General features: G+C 46.8%; 2 pseudogenes; both read left to right on the top strand.

Annotated features, from left to right (window-relative positions):
* The window catches only part of LOC130386004 (calcium-binding protein 8-like), a 21148-nt pseudogene extending 20027 nt beyond the window's left edge, over positions 1-1121 (top strand).
* An 849-nt stretch (positions 1122-1970) lies between these two features.
* LOC130385785 (calcium-binding protein 8-like) lies at positions 1971-22938 on the top strand (annotated as a pseudogene).
* The last annotated feature ends 592 nt before the right edge of the window (positions 22939-23530 follow it).

Here is a 23530-nt window from a genome sequence, read left to right as displayed (position 1 = left end):
TTTGTTCACAGTGCTAATCGAATGTTCCTTCATCTTCCTAAATAGTCCCATGTTTTTTGAAGTATATTAGTGGCTCTCATCGCTACACTCTTGGTGTTTTCTGGCATCTCACAGCAACACAAATGGTGTCTGGCATGAGCTTGTACTTCTACAATGTGACTCGGTTGTGTCCTCCTAATTCCTTAAAACTCCAAACACAAAACTGAAAAGAGTCATTTATGCCAAAACTCCACAAATCTCTTGCAAAATGAAACACGTGCACTAAAAAAAAAACGCCCCGTGCATCCCATTCGGCTTTCGTCCAAACAGATTCTTTCCACCAAAACGATACACACAAAGTATCATATGATATCTCTCCTCCACGAGCATCACTTGACACTGGTGTTATTCACACTTGCCATCAAAGTACTGGTTTATATATGTTTAGAGTTTCATGAGGCATTTATATTATTTATAGAGTCAAAGCGTGAACTCAGGTTTCATACTGCAACGATTAGAGGTCTGAGGATACACAAATGTTATAGGTCAGAACGGTGAACTTACAGTTTGATGCTGCAACATTGGTATAGGTCTGAGAATAGCAGAAATGGTACCTATTCAGGCAAAAAAACTCAGTAAAATGTAAAGCACCGCAGCAACAAAAACTTAGCCTGTCCTTTCGGGGAACGTGATGAGGAGATCAATTCACAAATACAGAAAGGTAATTTATTGTTACTGATAATACAGTAAAATGCTCACTGAACTGACGGGGCCAAAACACCAGCTTTCCTAGCCCCCACAAAAATTGAAAGGAAGCAATAACAGCGGGAAACAGTTGACACGTCTATAGCTCCGATTGGGCCGGAGGGACTCCTCCGCTACAGCGCCTGGTTCTCCAGCGCAGCAGCGGCTTGGTTCTTCTTTCTTTCACCCCTCCCTGTTCTCACTATCGTTCTGCATGCTGCTTCCAGCACCAAGGTTCACCTGAGGCCTCTTTTAAGGCTCTGAAACAGATGAGGCTGCGTTGCATCGCGTTATGGGACATAGTAGGTGATTTCAACCTGATAGCGCACTTCCTGGGTAGTGCCCCCGCCATCGACTCTTCGGCTCTGTTCGATGCGCGTCTCTTCTCCTGCGCATAGATTTGGGGGGCAGATTTTTAAAAAAGCATGCTGGTTTTGTAATATGTTAAATCTGGCAGTGCAAGTCTAGAAAATATTTTTCAGTCCCACATTGAGGTGTGTTTAAAACGTGAAATAGATTCTATAAAGGTCCCTTACATACCCGTCCCTTATATCATGCACCGTTTGAACCAAACTGGAAAGGCCTTTCAAGGAGCCTTTTGCCAAGCCTTTTCAACATATATGCCCTATGCATTATAATCCTTCACAGACCTATTGTACTGAAGTGTGTTTTAATGTGAGTGACTATGCTTTTATGTGTGTGTGTGTGTGTGTGTGTGTGTGTGTGTGTGTAGTTGTGTGGTGTGTAGTGGTGTGTGTGTGTGTGTGTGTGTGTGTGTGTGTTGGTGTGTGTGTGTTGTGTGTAGTGTGTGTGTGTGTGTTTGCATGCATAGCTATATTTAGGTTAGTGACTGTTTGAATTGTGTGTGTGTGTGGTGTGTGTGTGTGTGTGTGTGTGTGTGTGTGTGTGTGTCTGTGTGTGTGTCTGTGTGTGTGTGATGTGTGTGTGTGGGTGTGTTGTGTGTGTGTGTGTAGTGTGTGTTGTGTGTAGTGTGTGTGTGCATGTATTGTAGTATAAGGTGCTAGTGTACCGTGCATTGATGTTGTGTTTCTGTGTACATTTATAGCTATTCAAATGCGGTGTGGATGTGCAAATGTTTGCATGGTGTGTGTGTGTTGTGTGTGTGTGTGTGTGTGGTGTGTGTGTTGTTGGGGACTACTTATCTACGTCTGTCTATGTGTGTGCATTTATGCATTGACCATTCCTACCTGTGGGCCCATCCTTGCCCTGTGCAGTGCAGGCTGAGTATGCCGTTCCACCATGTGCGAGCAGGTCCTACTCTACCCTGACAACTACCTCAGCAGCTCGCTCTCTGAGGGCATCGAAGCCTTCCAGCTCACCAGCATCTCCCCAGAGGAGCTCTGCAGGTAACTCTGTGTGGGACAGAGCTGCCTGGCCGTAGCACAGCCAGCGGACTCTGAACACGTCTATCTTACGGGGAAATAAGGGGTCTGACTAAGTTTCTATACTTATCCTTACTATGTTGAAGGGTTTGTACTAGGCTATTAGCTTCCCTTAAGCCGAGCCATTGAGACAATTCTTGAGTGTAGAGGAAGGAACTTTACCGAGATATCAGGTGTTCTTGTTATTAGGTTTAGTCCCGTTTTTCCAGAGACATTATGTGGAATTAGTTAGAGAATATATGAATATATGCTCAACAGGACTTTGCTTTGAGAAATATGACCTAATTGTATCACCTAGTAGTATCTATGATGTTCTATACACAGTTAGGATGAGTATTAAAGCCTTTCAACTTGCCCAACTATAGATTGTGAACATTGGGTTGGGAGCTGAATCTAGGACACACCTCCAAGGGATCTATGTCAGCTCGCACTAACACTCATGACTTCAAACATGTGCACTATTGAATTCTGCTTCAGTGAGCTATGGTTTCAAGTCCTTTTGTCCTCTAAATCTCTTAATCCGATGTCCCTGAAGGGGAATTGGCAGATCAATTCGCCACCAGCTCTCCGTGGTCAAATACAATGACTGCTCTGTATGCGTGCGTCTATGCGTGTGTGTGTGTGCGTGTATCTGTTGGTGTTTTTTTTTCATATTACATCTCACCCTTGGCTTCAACCAGAAGAAGTTATAACGTATGGAACTTGAGGAGTTATGTAGCATAAAGTCCTTGTGTCATCGAGGTTAAGGTGTATCCATCATGGATGTGAATTGAACTGGTTGTGGCTTTATAACCAAAGGCTATTCCTCGGTGCATAGATACAGATCGACCCATTTAGAAAAAGGTCTGGTTGGTAAAAAGACATTCAAGTCCAGGCCTGTAAACCTCTCCTTTAATATTAATAATAATAATGGATTGAATTTATAAAGCGCTTTTCTAGGCACTCAAAGACGCTTTACAGTGAAGGGGGGACCTCACTAACCACCACCTTTTGTAGACACACCCTCTCGGGTGATGCACGGCAGCCAATCGGCGCCAGAACGCTCACCACACACCAGCTTGAGGTGGAGAGTGAGGGGATTAATGAGTCCGCCGATTATGCAGGGGGATGATTAGGGGGCCAGATTGAATGAGCCTGGTGGGCCAGGACACCGGGGGAAACCCCTACTCTTTGAGATAAATGCCCTGGGATCATTAGACCTCAGTAAGAAGTTAAGAATCCTATTGCAATGCAGATATAGGCTAGTGTATACCACAGAAGAATGTTGAAGGTGGGAATGACTTTGCTTGTTTTACAGCCCTGTTGTCCATCAATTTATGGTTAAACTAATCAAGAGGTGTCGGGGGCTGAGGACATTAGGTTAGGAATTTGTGCAACACAGTGAGCGGTGTCATCTCAGACACACACGGAGTACACGCATTCCATAATACAGTTGTAGCAATGTCCTTGCTAAACGCCAAACAAGGGGACTTTTAGTGGGCTGCCTCAGGACAAGGTCCGCAGGGTGGCGGGGTGAAAGCTGATTTAATGTGAAGATTTGCAGACCAACCTCACACATGACGCTGGTCTCCATGTTGCCATGCGAGACGCTCCCTGAGTGGTTTGCCCTGACTGCTAGTTTAAAACCCCGGTGCACACTGATCACTCATGGTGCAGCCTCAGCCCAAAGCAGTCCAATCAGGACGTCCGGGCAAGGTGAGTCGTGCTCAATCCAGCCATCATCCTCAGACATTTGGATGACTATTAACTTTTTCCTTGTTTTAAGTCAATTTGATGATGCAAAGAAATTACCATGTACAGCAGCACACACACAACACACACACCACACACACACACACACACACACACACAGACAGACAGACACACCTTTCTAAGGAAATACCTCTCACTAATAGTAGAAGGGGAGGGAGAGAGGATGAGAGAGAGAGAGAGAAAGAGCGAGGTGATACCCTGGTCGAGTGAACAGCAGAAGGGGATATTCACAGGCTTAGAGGGGACTGAGAGGGCATCACAAGCTCTTGCTGAAGTGACAAATAGTAAAAGGTGGGTGGAGGATGACGATCTTAGGCAGGGTTATTTCCAAGACGGACACGTGGGCACAGAACACCCGACACTGTGTCCGGGCAGATAGACTAATGACAAGCACGCTAATGCAGAGACAGAGAGGGAGAGCGAGAGAGCAAGGAACAGTAGAACACTCATTCAGAAATTGGAGCACATTTTGACTGTATCATTGGCGAGGAAGATAACCTCAATACCTGTTCAGGAAAAATCTTTGTTCAGTGGCTACTTTGTGAAAATAATGAAGTGGAAAGTGGGATCTAGCTGGTCTGAGGTTTGAAAACGATTTAGGACAATAATTTAGTGACAGAAACAAAACAAAAACGAATTGATGTAATCATGCCTTCACATGTGACTATCTAAAGCTGGGGTAGGCGGTGGAAGGAACAAGCCAGAGGAAGCTCGATTTGGAAAATATCCAACCGAATAAATCCCTCCTCTCCCTTCTGGCCCCCATCTTATGCCAGTCCCCCAAAACATGCGACAAATATGAAAAAAGTTATGAATAAATAAATGTCCTACTCCCGTGCTGCCTTGTTCCCCCCAACAAACCTCTGTAGCTAGTTAGGAGGTCTCCCGCCTGTTTGGGGAGCATGCACCATCTTCACAGAGGCGTCAAACTGAGGCATCACTCACAGAGCTTATCATGGTTCTTTCAGTACCCGGGCACGGGCAGCAGACTGAGGAGTAGAGGTCTGGTGCATCAGGGGAGCAGAGCCATGATCAGTGCTATGATCCACACCAGCGTCCTGTCATGACACCTTTGAGAATAGGCTCCATTGGCAATTGGTGCTGGTGTGCATGTGTGAAAGTAGTGATCTATCCATCTGTATCATAATGAATCAATATAAATGGATGTCAACATAGGTTAATGCAGACCGGTGAAGAACTGCCACTCTAACTCCCTGGAGGAGTCCAGCGCAAAGCGGTCGGTTTGGTTATGTTCCACAGGAGAAAAACATGGGACGAGGGCGTCTCTATGACGTCCACAGATCCGCCCGCCCGGGCGTTTCTCGTCAGGTGTGCGTCCTCCTCTCCGTCTCCCCTCTGCACCTGATACCTCTGATTGACAGGCCATTAGTTGGAGATTGACAGGGAGCTTTGGGCGACGTCCCCTTGGAGCTCTGACTCCACTGCTGCCTGAGGAGACGCCTGCGCGTGTGTGTGTGCGTCTGCGCGTGTGGGCGTGTCTGTGGGGTGTGTGTGGGTGTGTGGAAGTGTTGTGGGTGTGCGTGCGTCTGTATGCACGTGTCTGTCTGTGTTTGCGTGTCTGTGTGTGCGACTGTCTGTGTGTGTGCGCTTGTCTGTGTCTGCGTGTGCGAGTGTCTGTTCGTGCGTGTGTGTGCGCGTGTCTGTGTGCGCGTGTCTGTGCGTCGTGTCTGCGCGTGTCTATGTGTTTGCGGCGCGCGTGTCTGTGTGTGCGTGTGCCTGTTTTTACGCGTGTCTGTATGCGTGTGTTTGTGTACGCATGTCTGTGTGTGTGCGTGTCTGTGTGTGCTTGTGCGTGTGTCTGTGCGTCTGCATGTCTGGGTGTGCGCGTGTCTGTGTGTGCGCTCGTCTGTGTCTGCGTGTCTGTTTGTGTGCGTGTCTGTGTGTGCGCGTGTCAGTGTGTGCACGTGTCTGTGTGCGTGTGCGCGTGTCTGTTGTGCGCGTGTCTGTGTGCGTGTGCTTTTGTCTGTGTGGCTTGTGCTCTTTCTTGAACGTAGAGACTGGGGGGCTGCGGGGGCGGGCTTCTCTGAGGAAGTTGAGTCAGGAACTGCTGCAGGAGGAGACGGTCTGTTGACGCCTGGCAACCCTCCGGCTCCTCCATGGGAGACGCAGGAAGACGGAGCATAGGGAAGGATGGGGAGAGGACAGAGAAAGAGATCAGAGAGAGACCAGAGGAGGGAGAGACGAAGAGATGAGAGAGACACCGGAGGAGAGAGAGACCAAGAGAGGAGGGAGAGAGAAAGAGATAAGAGAGAGACCAGAGGAGAGAGACAAAGAGAGGAGGGAGAGAGAAAGAGATAAGAGAGAGACCAGAGGAGAGAGACAAAGAGATGAGAGACAGACAAGAGGAGAGAACAGACAAGGTGATGAGAGAGAGACCAGAGGAGAGAACAGACAAAGAGTTGAGAGAGAGACCAGAGGGAGAGACAAGGAGATGAGAGAGAGATTAGATGAGAGAGAGACAAAGAGGTGAGAGAGAGACCAGAGGAGGGAGAGACAACGAGATGAGAGAGACCAGAGGAGAGAGAGACAAAGAGCGGAGGGAGAGACCAGAGGAGAGAGCGACAAAGATGAGAGAGAGAGCAGAGGAGGGAGGGACAAAGAGAGAGAGACCAGAGAAGGGAGAGGACAGACAAAGAGATGAGAGAGAGCAGAGGGGAGGATGGGGTGAGAACAGAGAGAAGAATCAAGCAGCTTATCTGTATTGTTCTGCGGGGGGAGAGCGTGGGACTGGGGGGAGGGGGGAGGCTCCACTCCCTCCCGATGAGGGGAAGCCTCTTATCATCACGTTCCTCTTCAACTCTCCAATCATTTCAACAGTAATTCACTCTATCTGTTATGAGGGAGTTGCCTTACGACGGAGTTCTGCTTGACTGCTCAGGGATGCTAGGCAGTAGGACCATTGATAGTAATATTAGCATTATTGATAAAAATGCTATTTATTTTATAGCGAGAAGAAGAATTTAAAGTGAGAAATTACGCTACTGGCCAGGTCTATAACCTGAAGCCCTTTATATTTAGGCTACTGGGCAGGTTAATAACTTGAAGACCTTCCATTGTTCCGTTAAGAGGAGGGGGGGACTTTTGGTTGTGTTTTGCTTTCAATGAATGTCCTTATTGTCTGACTGGTGCCCTCCGTCTCCACAGACAATGCTTGATTTTTTATAGATAAATATCAATATATATGAATTACCGGACGTCATTCAAGCTTATTTTATAGCAGCCTATATTTTCGGTAAAATTGAATGCAGATGCTTACGCATTTGATATTCATTTGTTTCCAACATGAACTTTTCACCTATGAGGGTCCCTATAAGCTCATTGCAGGCACACATGGTGTTTGAAACCATAACACGTACCGCCAAGTACCGCTAGTATGCAGAAGGAGAGGCCGCTGCATCACAAATCAATGTCTTATCAAAGAAACTAGAACATTCTCACAGCAATTAAGTCTTACGCCCACCAGGCCAGCAAAAGGCCATATAATGACGTAGATAACTGGCCCTCCGGTAAGGCCTCAGGCTGACGTAGCTCACTGGCCCTCTGGGCTCGTGCTGACGTAGCTCACCTGCCCTCTGGTCAGGCCTCATTTTCCCCCACATTGTCCCCGGTGGCCTCAACAGCAGGAGGGATTGACTGGAGATTCTTTCTGTAGGCCTAGAATCTGTTTGGATTACTGCTCTCATTGATATGAGCTGCACTGGAAGCAGCAATGAAATATTGAGCCAGTCTTGAGACCGATGGGAATGTATAATAGTTAATGCTGACAATCACTAGGCCCGCAGAGAAGACCATACCGGCTTACGGCTCCGTGGCGTATGATCTCATGACTTGGTATTATTAGTAATTCACCAAGCTAAAGTGATGGTCACAGTAGTCCGTATAGGCCTGATATATATATGTATGTTGTTACGGCACGGCTCTTGGCCAGAGCAAATATGGAGACACACCGTGTAAAAGTTATCCTTATTTATTAATCGACAGAAGTTAACCAAAATAATGATGTAACAAAAGTCAAACGAAGAGTAAATGGTGTCTGGAGAGGGAGAGAGCCATGGGCAGACTGGGGAGCCTTATATCTGCAGCTTATATGTGCAGCTCCACCCACCAGGAGCCACCTGAGAGGAGAGAGAGACAGGGAGGAGCAAAGGGTCTTGCCCAAAGCTACACATTAACACACAAAACAGCAAGCGGGCCGTCACAATGTCCTACTCCATCAACAAACCGTAAACAGAAGTGGACTTTTATTTGGATTTGCTTGATCACTAAATATCACAGCAAGAAAAATGAAATGGGTCAACTTTGTTTATGTATCTATTATGTCTTCTTCATTATTATTGCTTTGTACTCTTCCCAGAAATCCGAGAGGCATTCCGTATTCTGGACCGCGATGGGAACGGCTTCATCTCCAAGCAGGAGCTGGGCATGGCCATGCGCTCCCTGGGCTACATGCCCAGCGAGGTGGAGCTTGCCATCATCATGCAGAGGCTGGACATGGATGGTGAGGGGCACACAAACACACACACACACACACACACACACACACACACACACACACACACACACACACACACACACACACACACACACACACACACACACACACACACACCCATACACACACACACACACACACACACACTTGCCACATACACAAACACACACACTCAGACCATATAGACAAACACACACACATATACACACACACACACTAAAACACATACACACACACAAACACTAGGTACGCACACAGGACATAGTAACACACACAAATAATAACACACACACAACATGATGGTACACACCCACTACACACACACACTTACCAAACACACTACACACTAACACACTAACACACACACAAACAGACACACACTGAAAACTTAAACATCCACACACACACTACCCATTTACACACTGATACACACACACAGACATACACATGCACACACACAAGTAGTAGTGTGTGTGTGTGTGTGTGTGTGTGTGTGTGTGTGTGTGTGTGTGTGTGTGTGTGTGTTGTGTTTACAAACACACACACACACACTACACAGACACAGACACAGACACAGACACACACACACACACACACACACACACACACACACACACACACACACACACACACACACACACACACACACAAGTAGTAGTGTGTGTGTCTTTGTGTTTACAAAACACACACTACATACACAGACCCACACACACACACACACACACACACATAAGTAGTAGTGTGTGTGTGTGTGTGTGTGTGTGTGTGTGTGTGTGTGTGTGTGTGTGTGTGTGTGTGTGTGTGTGTGTGTGTGTGTGTGTGTGTGTGTGTGTCTGCACGTGTGTGTGTGTGTGTGTGTGTGTGTGTGTGTGTGTGTGTGTGTGTGTGTGTGTGTGTGTGTGTGCCATGTGTTGAAGGACTGCAGTTTATCGTGTGTACATTTTGTCTTCCAAGAGACGATAAAGAACACAGCCAAACTCCTTCTGGCTCTTTGGGTTTTTTGGGTTTTTGTGTTTACAAAAACACACACACTACACGTACACAGACACACACACACACACACACACACACACACAAACATACATACTACACACTAACACACAAAAGAAAACACACACACGACACAAAAACACACACACAGGATGGCCCGGGCGGACAGGTTGGAGCGCTTCCCAAGGGGGTGGCGCTATCCAGGGTGCTGATCTGGGACCTGCTGCCCAGGAGTGTGGGGGTGCTGAATGCCTGTGGCCAACAAATATATAACAATACCCAAACAGACACGCATACATTCAGTTACAGACACATGCACGTGCTGCAGTAAAGTTGTAAAGAGAACAGAAATTAGAGGAAAAGAGGTTTGAGTTTATTACTGAACGTCCTCTCCCCTTCACCAACTGAGTGTTGCATTCCACACACCCTGTGATTGCCTGGCAAGATGGACTCTTGATCGTTATGGAAGACATGCCCTGATTGGTCAGAAGTGAGCCCTGAGCGCTCTACAATGGAAATAGTCTCACACAGAGGGATTCGCAGTCAACTCAAAAGAGATCTTCTCGCAGCTCTTTGACTCATGAATAGCTGATGGACGTCTGTGGCAGTCTTAACAAATGAGCCTCAAATATGTTCTCTTCAAGCAAACCTACAGCCCCTTTTTAACGAGAGTGTGAAGCCAAACTCTGACATCTTCCAACCCGTGTGGGGATGAAACCTTCTAACAGGAAGAAAGGGAGGTGCAGCGGGGAGGGTGTGCATGATTGGCCTTGAAGCCATTAAGCCTCACACAAATGACACTGTGGGTCCAATCGGTTCGGTTTGTAGCCATTGGTTTCCAGAGTGAAGGGTGGCCGGTCCAGAGCGCTGGCCTCACCCCCCCAGGAGTCCGATCAGAGCAGCGTTACAGCGCCCTGCCCTGGCTGATCTCAGCACTGCAGCAAAAGGTCTTCCAGCTCAGTGTATTTAGCCAGGCTCCACCTGGGGGACCCCCTGGTCTCCAGTCCACCTCGGTTCGGCCCCTACTCCGAATAGAGTGGGGGGCTGGAGCGGGGGGCTGAAGGGGGGCTGGAGTGGGGGGCTGGAGTGGGGGGCTGGATGTGGGGGGCTGGAGCCTGGAGCGGGGGGCTCGAGGGGGGGGCTGGAGTTGGGGGGCTGGAGTGGGGGGCTCTGGAGCCTGGAGCGGGGGGCTCGAGGGGGGGGCTGGAGTGGGGGGCTGGAGTGGGGGGCTGGAGTGGGGGGCTGGAGCGGGGGGCTCGAGGGGGGGGCTGGATGTGGGGGGCTGGAGTGGGGGCTGGAGCCTGGCGCAGGGGGCTCGAGGGGGGGGCTGGAGCCTGGAGTGGGGGGCTGGAGCCTGGAGTGGGGGGCTGGAGCATGGAGCGGGGGGCTCGAGGGGGGGGGCTGGAGCCTGGAGTGGGGGGCTGGAGCGTCGGCTTCCAAAGTGCGTTGGCGAGGGAGGGCTGGACTTCCGAGCGTGTTCGGAGAGAGCAGGAAGTCCTGGCAAGCGGCGAGAGCAGAGAGAAAGGGCGGGAAGTTTGCCAGAGCGACGCTTAGTAAAAGGGGAGCTGCTTCAGAGAAAGCGGCTCCTTTGGGCATAAAAGTGGATGGAGAGCCTTCTGTAGGGCAGCACCGGGTTGGAAAGAGAGAGTAGAAAATAAACAGCCCAGAAAATGCTCCAAACACCTTTGGTTAAGCATAGCTGTGACAGGTAAGATGGATGTCACGAGCCAATCGGAGAACAGATGCCTGATAAAAACCTGACCAATGACTATGCCATCTTTAACAAATGACACTCAGATGTTCGCCCTTGGATGGACAGGCTATTGATCCTTCTTACATCAAGGTATATAGGCCTCTATTTGCATAGGCTTGGGTCCGTTTGGTGGTTTGTGTGAGTTTGGTTTCCATGGGATATTCCATCGCTCATTGGGCATATGAGTCAGGATAGGCGAAGGCCCGCTGCTGTCATCCTGATTGTTCAGTTCATGCAAACGAAGCCTCTGACCTGGGTTCAGTCTGACTCGTGCTTCATCCCTACCGAGGAACAGCACTTTATCTCTCAGAGCGTATGGCGGACTCACCGAGGACGTGAGCGGACACAAAGACATGAACCGCAACAGGCAGGGGGACTACGCGCACCTCGCTGCCGTGGAGGTGATTCTCTGTGGACAGGCCTCCTCCGGGTTGCTTCCCTGCTATCTGCCAACTGAACGATGGTGCGTTTGTTTCTACAGGCGAGGGCCGTGGACGTGGTTCCCATGGGCTAGTCGCGGAGAAGGGCGCATGGAAAATGAGCCCTTAAAAGAGCCTGGAATGAGTAGACCTTTTTGAATCTGCTATAGGGACTGGCTGACAGCCTCTCACATTTTTTACTTCCTGTTTCCACAGTGTCCCACGTTGCTTACAAAGTAAAGAAGGAAACAAGGAAACAGGTTGTAAACAACTTGAGACGATCTGGAAACAGGAAGTAAATAACGTGAGACGCTCCGGAAACAGGAAGTAAACAATGTGAGAGGCTGTGGAAACAGGAAGTAAAAACATGAGACGTTCTGGAAGCATGCATTAAACAATGTGAGGGTTACTTACATCTAAATCGGTGGAAACAACCTAACAAGTACGCAGACACACACACACACTGTGTTTGGAAGGAAAATGACTGCTGTCACCACCAGTGTTTTCTATGCTTGGAATAAAGCCTGCTGATCTGTCTTTGGGCTAATTGCTCGGTTTTCACAAATAAATCAACTCTGGCGCCCCCCGGGACATCAAGCCAGCTCCAATCTGGCAATTTATGGCTTTCTCTTTTTACTAAGTGTGGGTGTGGACTTTAGAGACCCCTTTGTTTGATTGTTTTTGTGTATCATTGTTACCCTCACATTACAGTGTTTGGCGTGCGTAGCCTGATGTGTCGTCCAACTCTCCCAAGTTAAAGTTTATAAGCACTGTTATTTGAGTGTAACTCGTTAGGAATGGCATAGCCATCGGTCTACTGTTATTGAGGGAAATGCGAGTTGACTGTGCCTGCCTCCGTTATGAGACAATGAGCTACTGGCTTCATTTCTGGCCAATCAGGGCCATTCATGGAATCCATCTCGCCGAGCACATTTTTGCACACGAGTCATCATCTCAATGGCATAGAATGTGAGCAGAGAGGAGTGTTTATTTTGGGGTTGTTTATTTTCCAAATCTTCCGCTCTCTGTCTCTTTGTGTCAAAGCGTACCTACAGCCCCTAACCACGGACCACGCTAAGCACATGTTGTCAGGGAGCCTAGCGCTGCATGGAGAAGAACAAAGGGGCACTAGCAGTCAGCCTCCGTTCTGAGCCCTACTGGGAAGCACGGGGGACACACTAGTGGGGATGCGTGTGACTTGGTGTACAATGGCGTAAAGGAGTTGGGAGAGTTGAGTCATCAGCAGGGATGTGTCATGAGCTGCTTTAAGATACCTTCACTCCGGAAATAGGAACCAACTCATTTTCTGCCCCATTACATTTGGGTCTCAAGGGATGTTTTCACCCCATCATCCTCACCTGTCTGTCTTTCTACCTCTCACCTGTCTGTCTTTCTACCTCTCCACCTGTCTGTCTTTCTACCTATCCACCTGTCTGTCTTTCTACCTATCCACCTGTCTGTCTTACTACCACCACCTGGCAGTCATTCTGCTTCCACCTGTCTGTCTTTCTAGCTCTTCACCTGTCTGAGTTTCTGCCTCCACCTGGCTGTCTTTCTAACCTCTCCACCTCTCCGTCTTTCTACCTCTTCACCGTCTGCCGTTACCTCCACCTGTCTGTCTTTCTACCTCCATACCTGTCTGTCTGTCTTTTTACCCATCCACACTGTTAGTGGGCTTTCCTGACTAACTGAGTGTGTGTGTGTGTGTGTGTGTGTGTGTGTGTGTGTGTGTGTGTGTGTGTGTGTGTGTGTGTGTGTGTGGTGTGTGTGTGTGTGTGTGTGTGTGTGTGTGTGTGTGTGTGTGTGGCATGTGTGTGTGTGTTTGTGGCATGTGTGTTTGGTGTATGTGTTTCTGGTACGTGTGTGCGTGTCTGTGTGTGCACGTGTATATATGTGTGTCCATGTGTGTGTCTATGTCTGTCTGTGTGTGTCTATGTGTGTGTGTGTGTGTGTGTGTGTGTGTTTGTGTGTGTGTGTGTGCTCCTTGCAGGGGACGGCCAGGTGGATTTCGAGGAGTTCATGACCATCCTGGGCCCCAAGCTGCTGTCCTCTGACAATAGAGAAGGCTTCCTGGGCACGACCATCGACAATATCTTCTGGCAGGTGAGGGAACCTATCATGTATCTTACTGCCTTCAACTACTGGGCCCTAGTATGAGTTGTACTATTAGTATTTCACTTCCAAATACTCCCACATTTACTCTCCCATAAACACTACACATGTGTTTGAGATGTTAGAACCTAAATCAAACCCCTTACACACTCTTGAACGGAGTTTCATGCCCTAAGTGCTCATGTAGTGATGGATTGCTATGGTTTGAGATGAGCCTCTCATTGTTTGTTTTTGTAGATTGTGTTAACTTATGAATAAATTAAGAGAGAGAGAGTGAGAGATAAAGGGAGAGAGATTAAGAAAGAGAGAGAGAAAGAAAGAAAAAGATAGTCAGAGTGAGAGTCACAATTTCGTGCTAAAAATAATGCTGCATCTGAGAGAGAGAATGTTGAGATTAAGAAATGAAAGATGGAGGAGACTGAGAGCAGAGGCAAGAAGCCTCAAGGAGATGGAAATGAATGAATGATAAAGAGACAACTCGACAGAGAGAGAGAGAGAGAGAGAGAGAGAGAGACTTGGAGGAGGATGAGAGAAGATGGTGCAGATACCGGCAGAAAGCCATTCCTAGTGTTGAGTAAATGAGATACCGGCACTGAAAGCACATGAGTCCTATGATGAGTAAATGGAATAGATGAGAATCATGAGTCAGAGAGAGAATGATAGAGAGAGAGAGAGAGAGAGAGAGAGAGAGAGAGAGAGAGAGAGAGAGAAAGAGAGAGGGGGGGGGGGGGGGAGAGAGACAAGAGCGACAAGAGAGACAGAGAGCGGGGATTGGGGGAGGAGAGAGGGTGAGAGAGAGCAAGAGAGAGCAAGAGGAGAGAAAAATTGAGAGAAAGGGAGAATAAATGCACCAAAAGGTCTGTCCTGAAGGTCGTCGACATTGTGTGTCCCAAGGGTGATTTATAAGTTTAATCTCAGACAGAGAGAGAGAGAGAAGAGAAATGTGAAGAGAGAGAGTAAGAAAGGCGCTGACAGGCAGGGAGCGGGAGGGTAAGAGGGAGAAGATGAAACAGTCAAGGTGAGGGAGACAGCGAGAGAAAGACAGAGACGGATAGAGCTGAAACAATAGCAGGACCATAAAAGGAAGAGAGAGAATGACACAAAAGACAATATCTGGGGGGGCAACATCCCCAAGATGATGTGTTTTGTGTGTGAGTGTGTGTGTGTGTGTGCGTGCGTTTGCGTTTGTGTGTGTGTGTGTGTGTGTGTGTGTGCGTGTGTGTTGAACAGGAGGAGCCTGAGGCAGGTGTGGAGTTGCATGATGTGCAGATTCAAATCAAGCTGTTCAAATCAATCATGATCATTTTCCACGTTATTATGTCATTGTCCTTCTTATTGTCACTCAGTGCTTAGTGATTGTCTTCAGTGATTGGCATGGAAACTGCAAAAATCTGTGATTTCTACTGTGTTTTACTAAGAGGGTATTTTTGTTGGTGTATTTCAGAGATGGATCAGATTCAGAGCAGATTCTGTCTTCCACAAGTTCTATGGTTTCTAGAAATTTCCGGAACTCTGAAATTTCAGATTTCGTTTTTTTGTGAACCTAAGTTAGTGCTTGTTCTGATGTGTGTCATCTCTTTGAAGATTACAGCGTGTCTGCTGAAAGCAGACGTGTTCCACCGCAAATGATACATGGTGCTATCTTACAGATCGATAAAGCAGTTGTGCAATTGACCAAAAAATACCTGGTCCAAGTGCACTAGTGGATAGAGCAGTTGGTGTTGCTATTTTGACGTACCATCATTGAAATATTATGATGATGATCTGGATTGTGAAAAAATAAATCATTGGGGCTGCATGAATGAACACTGTAGTAGGCTATGCCATGCGTTCAAATAATAATAATACCCATAATAAACTTGAGCAAAGTAGGCTATATCCCAGCCTTCCAAAACAAAACCTTGTTTTTCGGGTTAATGATAACGTTGGTTAAATTATTTGGGAAAGAACATCTGATACAGCGGTAAGAAGTTGTACTTTTAAAACAATGCATCTGCAAACACCATACAGCAAACACATATTTTCTTGACACATACATCGTGTACAAGCCCATAACTTTTAGGATTGATGAGTATTTGGTCGTGAGAAAACATAGTTTTACCACGAGTGAGTGTTTAAAAGAATGAATGAATGCGGGTGATGCATCCATCTGTTTAAACACACGCAAACTAAACACGTAACGCATAATACAGTCCATGGCAGTGGTGTATAAAGTACTCAAAAGCCATACTTAAGTAAAAGTACAGATACCTTACTGGAAAATTACTTAAGTAAAAGTAAAAGTCACTTTTAGAATAGTACTTAAGTAAAAGTATTAAAGAATCTGATCTTTACTGTACTTAAGTATCAAAAGTACTTTTCTGATATTAAATGTACTTAAGTACTGAAAGTAAAAGTACAAGTAACTGCTGTTAATAAAAAAGCGGTGAAAGAACCTTACTAGTTTAAAATGTTGAGCTGGTGGTATTTATTTTGAGGTCGTGAAGTTTCTAATTTTTTGATTGAGACCTGTATGATTTTGCTTCGATTATTGTTGTTTCCCCTTCGTTGTTGATCTTTTTTGAAAACATCCTTCCACTGCATATTGCAGTCCATTTTGCCATGATCTGGATGCTGTCGCGGAGTTACTCCAAAAAAAAATCACTGACACTGACAGATATCGTAGCCCGACCTATTATCCCGCAAGCGCTGGTACACGTTACTTAATATTGATTTTGGTGTCATCCAGGATCGCGGATTTTCGGAAACTTAAGTCCCTGCCCAAAAAGGGTATTTAAATTAGCTTTGTAGCAAAAATGGCACATATACAGCGTATTGAAGTGTATAAGATAGTGTTGTAATACTGCGTGTACAAACCAGCCTGATACAAATAGTAGAATTTTGATAGCCCTTGCCCTCGTCCTAGCCATGCATTTGTGTGTTGACAGTCGTAGGAGTTTTGATCGACGTAGCAACAGTAACTAAGCAAGGGGGCTTTGCGAACGTGCGCTGGGACAGCTGATTCGCCAAACAGGCTCGCAGTCTGTGTTCTACCACAGTCCCCGCGTTATTCTCATATCTCTCATGATTCATTTTTTTTTTTCTAAAGCTGAGTTGATTTTGTAACGAGTAACGAAGGTTTCAAGGAAATGTAGCGGAGTAAAAGTATCTGTTTTATTCGCGAAATGTAGCGAAGTAAAAGTAAAAAGTACAGAGAATATAAGTAGTAAAGTAAAGTACAAATATCCAAAAAAATACTTAAGTACAGTAACGAAGTATTTCTACTTCGCTACTATACAACACTGGTCCATGGCAATGTATATTAACGGGGGGACACATGTATATTATGAACAAAAGTCGATAACGATAATGTATACAATACTGGTAAGAAACTTTGTGGTTAATGTTTTGCCTCATATCATTAAATAGACCCACAGTTGCGACAACAGGACCGCATATCATATGTGTGTTAAGTTTTCTTTCCCGAAATGTACATGACGACTCAGTGTTTCGGAAGTTGTAGAAGAAAACGCTTTTCCATGTGTGAATTAGGCCATATTTTTAATTGAGCCATTTTAAGTTTGAAATTCATGTGGTCATGCATCTGTCTCATCGGAGACTGCAAACACGCAGTCAAAATATCAGATTGTCAAATGCGCTCATGGCTCTTAAAGGGGACGGGAGATGGCACTCTCATTGGTTTATCGCATGTGCGCCCCAAACACACCGACGGGTATTCAGACCAACCCGTTTTAGATTTGCGTCGGGCGCCAGAGTAATTTGTCCGCCGGTATAATAGCAACAGCGCCAGAGATCTGCCCACCAAGCTATACGCGTTTCGCGCTTCTCACTTGCGTTTCAGACAGTTAAAATAGGGCCCCGTACGTTTATTCAAATGTCTTCATCAATGTGTAAGAGCAATGTTGCATATGAAATTAGCCACAGACTTATCGTATCAGTATACGAGAAGTTGTACCCTCCCTCTCTCTATCAACCGCTCGCCAGACAGAGCTCCACACACCCTAAAGGACTAACATGACAGGGAGATAGTAGGAAACATCTGGCGTCACTTCAAAAACACAAACACATCTCAGTGACTCTATTGTACCCAGCTGAAATCAACGTTTTCAGCAGCGCTTTGATAGCCTATGAACAGGAGCCAATGGACTCCCTCTGAGGGTGTGTCTTAGACTAAGGGCTTGTTCCTCTGGTCTTAGACTAAGGGCTTGTTCCTCTGGTCTTAGACTAAGGGCTTGTTCCTCTGGTCTTAGACTAAGGGCTTGTGCCTCTGGTCTTAGGTTAAGGGCTTGTTCCTCTGGTCTTAGGTTAGGGGCTTGTTCCTCTGGTCTTAGACTAAGGGCTTGTTCCTCTGGTCTTAGACTAAGGGCTTGTTCCTCTGGTCCTAGGCGGAGGGTTCACAGGTTTTTCAGCGAATGAGTGAGAAGGGGGTTGACCTCCCTACAGGTCAAATGCAAACTCCACCGCTCTGCCCTGGACAGATCAGCCCCAGCCTACTTTCAATGTCTTCATTCAACTCCGCCCCCTTACGTGTTTCTCGTCTGACGAGATGTCTGTAACTGAGCTCTTGAAGACAGGAAGGACTTGGCTGAGTCAGGTGGTCAAAGGGCAACTCATTTATCCTTAATTCTGTATCAGCCTGTCTCTCTGTCTTCTGCCTGACAGAAATAATCATCAGAATTAGAGTCTGACGATTTGACTAAGGCACTTTTCAAAACAAGTAACCAAGAGCTTTAAATGAGCAAATCAAAAATAGAAAAATTCCAGATGAAAAACTGGTACAACACTAATAAAATGAGCCATCCATCCTAGCAAGGGGAAATGAAGGATAATATATCCACCACAGTTAATCTGTTTGATGTGTCTGCTCACAGAGCACTGGAGAAACATAAGTGTGCATATTTTTAGATTTTGACGTCTTTGTCCGGAATGGATACATTGGCCCCCGTATCCCTCTACCCGATCAGCTTCACGCACCAGGATCTGAAATACAGGTCAAGAGATTGAGCCCCCAGATGAGCAGCAAGCTTGTCTATCTCCTTGAAGTTCACCCAACTAACACAGAGGACACAACCTCTGTGTTTGCAATACTAGTTATTTATTTATTTTTTACGATTTATTTTTGCATTTTCTATTCTTTATTATAGAGAGAGATAAGAGAGGACATGCAGCATATTACGACGGGCGGGATTCCAACCCGGGTCGCCGCGTTCAGGCCTGTGCCTTATGGTACACACTTTAACCCGGTGTGCCACCAGGGCGCCCCATCAATACTAGTTATAATGCAGCATCAGAATTCTTCCATGGACACACATTCAATGAAACCAGGGTTGGGTATGTTGCCCCCCAGGACCAGGTGTCTCTGCTCGTGTCTCCGGTGGGACGGCTCCTTTCCTCTGGATTGACCATTACCTATGCTCGCCGACATGCTCCTCGAGGGGAGGGGCTTAGAGACGAGGGCAGACAGAGAGCAGCTGGAGGGGAGGGTCGGGGAGGCGCCTGCTCCCTGTGACTGATGGGTCCTGCCCCAGCATGTCACCCGTCACCACGCATCCCCCCTGTTGTCTTTGAGAAGCAAATAAAGCCCCCGAAACACACACACACACATGCACACGCGTACGTACGTACACACTCACAAACACACACACTCACAAAAGCATGCATACAGGTATGTATTCTCAAACACGTACATGCAAACACAAATGCACACATACATGCACACACACACACACACACACAAACACACGCATATGCAGAGACGCACACACACACACTCTCTCTCTTTTGACCTTGGCATCATGCCCGTTGCGTTACACAGGCTGGGAGGCTCTGTGGGGTTGATCACGCCTTGGATCCCGCTGAGAGATGAGGGTTATAGGGACAAGGTGGCTGGGTTGAGGACAAAAGGAGCGTTGCTGGTTTCAAAGAAGTAAAGGAGCGTTGCTGGTTCAAAGAAGTAAAGGAGCGTTGCTGGTTCAAAGGAACAAAAGGAGCGTTGCTGGTTTGAAAAAAAAGACGTGTGCTGGGAAGGTCATTGAGTCAGTGAGAAGGAGCTGTGACTCAGGAGCTCTTGAACCCTTTTTACGCCTCATACTCATCCAGCCGCCTGGAGGCCTGCGCCAACACAGCCCAGGCTCAGCACAGCGCCTCACTTCAGGACAGGGTTCGAGATGGTGGAAGGCACATTCGGAGACGAATTGAATGTAGGGCCAAAACTAAATGGAGAGTTACCCTGGGCGGAGCATTTAGAGAATGGAGTGAACTCAGCTCTTTGAGATGCAGTGAAACAAGTGTTGAAGAAAGAGGGTGTTAATGTGTTGAAGTCATTAACAATTTGGATCATTGGTGATCATTGGTGATCATTGCTGATCTGTGTGTGTGTGTGTGTGTGTGTGTGTGTGTGTGTGTGTGTGTGTGTGTGTGTGTGTGTGTGTGTGTGTGTGTGTGTGTGTGTGTGTGTGTGTGTGTGTGTGTGTGTGTGTGTGTGTGTGAATGCATGGGTACAGGTAGACAGAAAGGCAGATGGGTAGGTAGACGGCCAGATTGACAGATGGATACATTAGCAGACAGGTGGGCAGACAGACTAAGCCCCTGGAGAGAAAGACCAAGCCCCTGACAGACCAAGACCCAGACAGACCAAGACCCAGACAGACCAAGCCCCAGATAGAACAGACTAGTAGTAATAGTAATGAGCAGTTAGTAGTGATATATTCTATATACAGCATCACAGCAAAAATAAGAAAATATCTGTTCATATTTTACATACGTATACTATATTAAATTTATGTTATTATGTTTATTCTAATAATAAAGAGATGTTACAGTTATTATGTACTTGTGTTCCCAGAGAAGATTATTATTAAGATATTGCATGAAGATTGCAAGATTGCATGAAGATGGCATTAATTAATTCCCAGAAAAGCCAAGTGTAAGACAAGCGCTATAAAGCTTTGGATCCTCATTAATACTTTTATGTTTTTAAATAATACAACAATAGCATTTCATTCATAAAAATTGAATTACATTGATTGTATGTGTGTTTGTGTGCTGCGTTTATGAACACATTAATTAATAGAGCCTGGTCTACAAGAAGAAACGCAAAGGAGGGAATGCAGTCCAGGTCTAAAGGAAGCGGCCTATGTAGTCCAGGTCTATGTAGTCCAGGTCGCAAGGAAGCGGTCTATGTAGTCCAGGTCTAAAGGTTGCGGTCTATGTAGTCCAGGTCTAAAGGTTGCAGTCTATGTAGTCCAGGTCTAAAGGTTGCGGTCTATGTAGTCCAGGTCTAAAGGTTGCAGTCTATGTAGTCCAGGTCTAAAGGAGGCGGTCTATGTAGTCCAGGTCCATGTAGTCCAGGTCCATGTAGTCCAGGTCCCTGAGGTTGTTGACACCAGGCTCTTCAAAGCGGTGGGTGTTTCTGTGTGAGGCTCTAACACGCCGGGTCTCTGAACACCAGCCCACCGCGCCACACATCCTGGGGTCCGTCTGGGTCCGTCGGCTGGGCCAGCTGCTCCTGGGGTCGGGGGGACATGTTGCTAGGGGGGCTTGGGGGACCCGTTGCTTGGGGGGCTGGGGGGGTGTGATATCTTATGCATAAAAAGAGTGTGATGGTTACTTTAGGATGACTGGTGGGTGGTGTTGGTGGTGTTGGTAGTGTAGAGGGGAATGGGGTCTTGTTGATTGCTTGAGGAAATACATCTTCAATAAATGTATATATATATATATATATAAACATGCATGTGTGTGTGTTGTCTAAATGAGGCATATAAAAACGAAAAACAAAAATACCTGCAAAAGTACACACATTTTCTGACCTACACAATATAGTACACAATTATACACACCCACACACAAAGAAACACACACGGTACACCTGCTACAAAATAATTTCTGACTCTGTGTGTGTGTGTGTGTGTGTGTGTGTGTGTGTGTGTGTGTGTGTGTGTGTGTGTGTGTGTGTGTGTGTGTGTGTATGTGCAGTTCGACATGCAGCAGCTGTCTCTGGACGAGTTGAAGCAGGTTCTGTTCCACGCCTTCCGAGACCACCTGACAATGAAGGACATCGAGAACATCATCATCACGGAGGAGGAGAGCCTCAAGGAGTCTTCTGGGAACTGCCCCGAGTACGAAGGAGGTGGGCCTTCAAGCTTGCCCCTGTGTGTGTGTGTGTGTGTGTGTGTGTGTGTGTGTGTGTGTGTGTGTGTGTGTGTGTGTGTGTGTGTGTGTGTGTGTGTGTGTGTGTGTGTGTGTGTGTGTGTGTGTGTGTGTGTGTCTGCACGTGTGTGTGTGTGTGTGTGTGCCATGTGTTGAAGGACTGCAGTTTATCGTGTGTACATTTTGTCTTCCAAGAGACGATAAAGAACACAGCCAAACTCCTTCTGGCTCTTTGGGCAATCTCAATGGATAACTATAGACTTATCAGTGAGCAAATCTGTTCATGTACACAGAATCAAGGTTCAAAATTACACCTCACATTTAACAGGTGTTGATCCATACATACATACATACATACAGCAGTCAGAATGGTAAGCTATATATGTTATGTAAGCTATAGATCTATAGATGCCCAAGCTACGGCTGCGCGTATTTCCGCAAATAATCTCTCATCTGCATCCCTTGTTGGCCTACAATCCCAGCATGCACCTATAGAAAATGGGTTTCTTTAGGAAGTCATAATTGATGCAACACATTAATAATGTTGCATGGATAATAAGGTTGTGAAGTGCATCCAACTGATGAGCCAGGACACAGTTTGGGGGCCCACACTGTCTTTAGGTTCCGGGGGGCCCAACATGTCTTTAGGTCCCCAGGGCCCCACACTGTCTTAAGGTTCCCAGGACACTGTGTGGGGGCCCACACCATCTCTAGGTTCCCAGGGCCCACATTTTCTCCATGTTCCCAGGGGCCCACACTGTCTTTAGGTTCCCAGCGGTGCCCTACTTTAGAGTAGGAGTAAGGGGTAAGAGTTACAAAAAGAATGATGATGATAATATGAATAATAATGACATTAGAAGGACGAGCCGATGTGTTGTTCACCAATAGCTCGTCTTCCATGACACCGTTTTGTTCCCCTGGCAACAGGGTCATATCTAACATGATGAGGTGTAATGTCTTGGAAGTAACTCACACACTGTATTTCCCTCCTTCTCAGTCCACCCTAAGAAGAAGAATCGACAGACATGCGTCCGGAAAAGCTTGATTTGCGCCTTCGCCATGGCGTTCATCATCAGTGTCATGCTCATCGCGGCCAATCAGATGCTGCGAAACGGCATGGAGTGACGAACACTGAGCTGCGGAGCGCAGGAAGGGACCACAGAGCCATGACCTCACATCCTGTCTTTTTTCAGCCAGAGCTGGACACAGCCACAACACAAGATCTTCTCTAGATGACCCCATGTGTTTCTTTAATGGGGAGCATTGGACACTCTAAGGGACTGCTTCACAAGGGGGGGGAGGGGAACGCAGCCTGGATATGTGGAGGTCGAAGAGGAAACACAAAGTGATACAACTTGTTTTGTTTTGATATTTTATAAATCATATGAAAATACGGGATATTTCATTTAACTGTTTTCAAGATTGTCTCTCATCCTTTAACCTTGATTTTCTAATTAACGCTACTCTGTCTAATATGTTATCAGGTGTTTTGGGCCAATCCCAGGTTCAAACCCTGTCATCCCGTGTCAGATGGCCCCCGTTCAGTCTTGGAATAACTAGGGTGATACAGCCCCCCCACAGGCTCCTCTATACTAGTGTGTGGCCCCGCGGGGCCCGGAACCAGGGTGCAGCTTTATGTTAACGAGATGCAGCATCATGTATAACGAGGTGCAGCGTCATGGTAACGAGGTGCAGCATCATGTTAACGAGGTGCAGC

This window comes from Gadus chalcogrammus, chromosome 7 (assembly GCF_026213295.1).
Source record: "Gadus chalcogrammus isolate NIFS_2021 chromosome 7, NIFS_Gcha_1.0, whole genome shotgun sequence".
NCBI lineage: Eukaryota > Metazoa > Chordata > Actinopteri > Gadiformes > Gadidae > Gadus > Gadus chalcogrammus.
Note: the sequence above shows the minus strand (reverse complement) of the source record. Positions and strands in the feature narration are given on the sequence as shown.